The 4,269-nt window shown below is 62.7% G+C and overlaps 1 protein-coding gene across 2 annotated transcripts in view; it reads left to right on the forward strand.

Moving 5' to 3' along the window:
* Positions 1 to 4,269, forward strand: part of Nrtn (neurturin) — a 12,216-nt gene continuing 7,947 nt past the window's right edge. The window contains exon 1 of one of the 2 annotated variants that reach the window (XM_015503675.2): positions 1 to 32. The gene's annotated coding sequence lies outside the window, so the exon portion shown is untranslated. The remainder of the gene's footprint in view (positions 33 to 4,269) is intronic. The other variant, XM_048812672.1, reaches the window with a different exon arrangement.

Here is a 4,269-nt window from a genome sequence, read left to right on the forward strand (position 1 = left end):
GCCACTGACGGGTAGTCCGGCGCCCTGAGCAGGTAAGCAAGGTTAGGTGGGGGCCTGCGGGGACCGGCACGAGACGACCACCCGGCCGGTGCACCCCCGGGGCTCAGGGAGACCATCAGCTTCCCTCCTGGGGCCCGGGACAGGCGCGTGTGTGAGGGCGGGTCGCGGCCGACAGGTCTGTGCGTGGAGGGGCGCTGGGCTGGGGAGGGCGATCTCAAGCGCCCCTCCAGGCGGGAGTGGCGGAGATGTCCCTGTCCGACGGGGCGGACGCGTTCTGCCTCCATAGACCCCCGTAGGTGCCTCGGAAGAGGCCAGGAAGCGCCGGCGACGGGAATGCCCTCCCAGCCTCTAGGAGGGCGAAACCCAGACACCCCTTCCGTCTCGGGGTCTACAGGGGCGGGGCGGGCATCTGGATCCCGAAGACCCCGGGCGGGGGCTGCAGTCGCGGCCCAGCTGCGCACAGAGTAAACATCTGTCAGCGGCGCGTTCCAGCCGCGTTCCCTGCGCGCCGCCGCCGCCGGCGCCGCCGGGGACACGGTGTCCTCCGGTAAAGGCCGGGCCCTCTCGGCTCCGGGAGACGCCAGTACTGCCACAAGAGGGCGTCCAACCCTTGGGGTGGGGGGTCCCTTAAGGGCAAAGATTGGATTTGCAGGGGCCGGGCAGCGCCTGTCTTCTCTGCTTTTGTAAAAGAAGTCTCTTGCTCAAAATTGCCCCAGGAGGTGGTTTGTGGGTTAGGAGTCGTCAGGTCCAGGGGGATTCAGACAGTGGGCAGAATGGCGTGGACTGGAGAGAAACCATGTCGCTGCTAGCATACATTTGGGTGGCTACCGGGCTCTGCAGTCCCCAGCCCTGAACTGGGGGAGCAAGGGCAGGAGCCCGGGTGAAGTAGGGTGGGCCTCATGCCTGCCCCACAGCCGCCTACCTGCCCTGCCCTCTCCTGCCCCATGTCCTTCTGTATTCCATGGCACTCTTTGTCTCCAAGTGCCCGGGGCTGAGGAAGCCCCGATGGGGCGTGACCAGCCCAGGCGGATGTCAGTGGAGGGCAGATTCCCGGACTCGCCAGTCTCTCCCCACCCCCAGTCACTTGCCTGGGGGCCCTGTGGCACCCCTCCCCACTCCTTTCATCCTAGGACTTCTGAGGGTCGGGGTTCCCAAGCTCGTGCCACCCCCAGCGAGCTGCAGAGAGCTGGCTGTAGGGGAGCAGGAAAGAAAACAGACACCCCCCTCTTCAATGGGACAGTGTCTGGAATACCACCAGCCCCTTGGATTTCTGGCCTCAGCTTTCAGGGCTTGAGCAGAGGATAGAACTTTCAAGAATCTGGGGCAGAAGAGACCCAAAAGTTGGCAGCCAGGCACAAGAACACATTTGTTTCAACAAATGTTTGACAAACAACGATGGTATCAGAGTCCTGGTATCGGGCCTCTTGTGCCCCGTCCTTGAAGAGAGACAGATTTGGAGACCCAGGGACACAGAGCTTCTGTGTAGTAAGGGGTGAGGGCTCTACCACAAGGTAGGAAGGGCATTGGAGCTGGGGCTGTGAAGGATGAAGAGGAGTTTTCTTAGTGGGAAAAGAAAGGACATTTTGGGTGGCAGGATCTTCACATGCAAAGATCTGGAAGCAGGCGGTGGCATGGCCAATTCTGGCATGTTCAGGGTTCATGGTTAGTGTGCCAGAGGAGGAAGAGCGTGGGGTACTCAGGACAGAGCTCTGGGGTGAGGGTTGGAATCAGAAGGAGAGAGGAGATCTTGTTCCTGAGCTTGGGGCTGCATTGTGCCCAGGCCCCGCGAGGGTGAAGCCAAGCACAGGACAGCCGGGCAGGGAGGGTGCCTGTGGGCGAGGGGCAACAGTACCCCAGGCAGCTGTGCACTTGCAGAGGTGCCCGCTGCAGAGAAGGGAGCCTGCGAGCCGAGTGCGGTGACAGGGCCCTTTGGACAGGCTGACCAGGAAGGCCTTTCAGTGAGATAATAGACAGAGAGTTCTTCTTGTCAGATCCAAATGAAATCAGGCTTCTGGTGAGACCTGGAAGGAATCAGACAGGAGCCAGGTCCAGTGGTGCACACCTATAATCCCAGCAGCTCGGGAGGCTGAGGCAGGAGGATCCTAAATTCAAGGCCAACCTCAGCAATTTAGTGAGGCCCTAAGCAACTCAGTGAAACCCGGTCTCAAAATGAAACTTTGAAGGAGGCCGGGGTGCAGCTCAGCGGCAGAGCACCCCTGGGTTAAGTCTCAGCACTGAACGAAACTGGGGTCCAGAGAGAGGGTTCCATCCGGGTCTGAGTGGCACCGGGCCTCAGGGACTTGAGTCCAAATTTGAATTCGGGAGGAGGAGGAGGAATGGCCAAGTACGTGGTGCCCGTCTTCCTCAGCGTGAGGGTCTGGGCCCCTGGGGCAGGGCTTCGGTTTCCCTCTTAGGTGGCGGCTTCCTGGGGTGTCCTCTGGCTGCTCCTGGGAGAGCCACGTCTCCGGAGCTGCCCGCTGGGCCCCACGCCAGCTGTTCAGTGTGCCAGGCCTCATTAGGCTGATCCTGTCATCCCACCCCGCCGAGCCCCCTCCTGCCAGCCGCAGACGCCTGTGGGGCCAGCGGGCTTGCCCCGTGTGGTCAAGGTGGTTATTTTATGGGCCAACACAGAGGGCCGGCCAGCAGGTCCAAGAAGCTGGTGGCCTGGCACACAAAGGTGCTCCTGGGCACACCTGTGGTGTGGGGTGCAGGAACAGAAGGCTCCAGGTGCTGGGGCAGGGGGTAGGGAGCCGATCCTGGGCCACAGGGCTCCTGTCACGTCTGACCTCAGCGTCCCATGTTGTCCCCTGGCTCTGCTTGCTGGAGCCACACTGGTTGCCTCAAATGCACATCCCTAGCTCCAGGCCCTGCCTTGCAGTTCCTTCTGCCTGGAACCCTCTCCCCAGAGGTCACCTGGCCAGTTCTTACCACTCCCTAGGCCTCAGCTCCAAACCTCCTGTCTGAGAAGCCGCCCTCACCACCCCTGGGAGCAGCCGGCCGGTCACTCCATCTGGGCTGCTGTGGTCCGCAGGCGGCCAACGTCTACTGTGCCATAGCTATTCACCTTTGTTCTGTCTGTCTGTCTCCCCCACCAGATGGCAGCCGGGCCCAGGGTGTCCCTGGCCCCATCCCAGTCCCTGGCATACAGTAGGTGCTGAATAAGTGTTTGCTGGGTTGCTGTGTGTCAGGAGCAGAACCTGTGCTGGCATGTTGGGTCGTTTCTTTGCCGGGACCTGCTGTGTGTCTCTGAGGAAACCTGTCCCTATCCTGGGCTCTGCACGCAGGGCCTGGCCCCCCGTCCCCACTCCTCACCCCCGCTCCCAAGCTAGGCGGGCTCCCAGCAGAGTGGACTCACTGGAGGCGAACCCTGGCAGACTCCTATTTGCTCTGTGACCCCTGACTGCGGAGCCGCTCTCTGTGGGAGGCCACACGGCCCGAGGCTCAGAGTGTGAGGAGGGGGTGGACAGCCAGGGCTCTGAGGGGTGCGTAGGATTCGCCCAGAGCAAGGCCACTCGCTTCCTGGACGTGGGTTTTCCACCTGCCACGTGGGGATGAAATGGCACACCTGCTGTCGTTGCTGCCCTAAACACTGGGGACAGCACCGGTGTAGCTTTATGTCCTGCCATGATCATCACAAAGCGGCTGTCACTGGCCTCCCCGTAGGCCAGTGTCCCTGTTTCCATCCCTCGGCGTCCCTGTGGCATGGACAGACCCAGAGCCTCCGAGGACGAGCAGGGGCCTTGATGCTCAGGGCAGCAGGGAGCCCACCATGGCTCTAGCAGTGGAGCAGCACCTTACTTTATTTGGGAGAGGCGAGGGGGAGAGGCCGGTCGGGAGGTGGGTGGGGGCCGAGTCCACCCACCCAACACAAGCCGCCACCCCCGCCTGCGGATGCTGCATTCGAACCAGCTGGGCTCTCCAGATGTTCCTGGTTTGCCCCCAGATGTGCATCACTGCCCCGTCTCGTCCTCCCGCGGGGTGGGGCTGGGCCCTGGCCCCCGAGGGAGGGGGCACATTTTTGTGGGCTGTGGAATTTGTTTCTTGTATGAAAGCCATGGCGTCCTCCTTGAGAGAGGCCCCAACCGCTGGCCAGTCCTGCCCCTCAGTTTCCCATCAGCAGGACCCCAGGGAACCCCCCAGGCCACTGGGCGAAGGGGCGGCCGGACTGCCCTAGGTGTCAGCCAGCGCCCCCCCCCAGTGCCAGCGCTGACCAGGAAACAGGCATCGGGAGGCAAGGTGAGGCACGTGGGCCCGAGGCCCCTGCCCCGG

Source organism: Marmota marmota, unplaced genomic scaffold, assembly GCF_001458135.2.
Source record: "Marmota marmota marmota unplaced genomic scaffold, marMar, whole genome shotgun sequence".
Taxonomy (NCBI): Eukaryota; Metazoa; Chordata; class Mammalia; order Rodentia; family Sciuridae; genus Marmota; species Marmota marmota.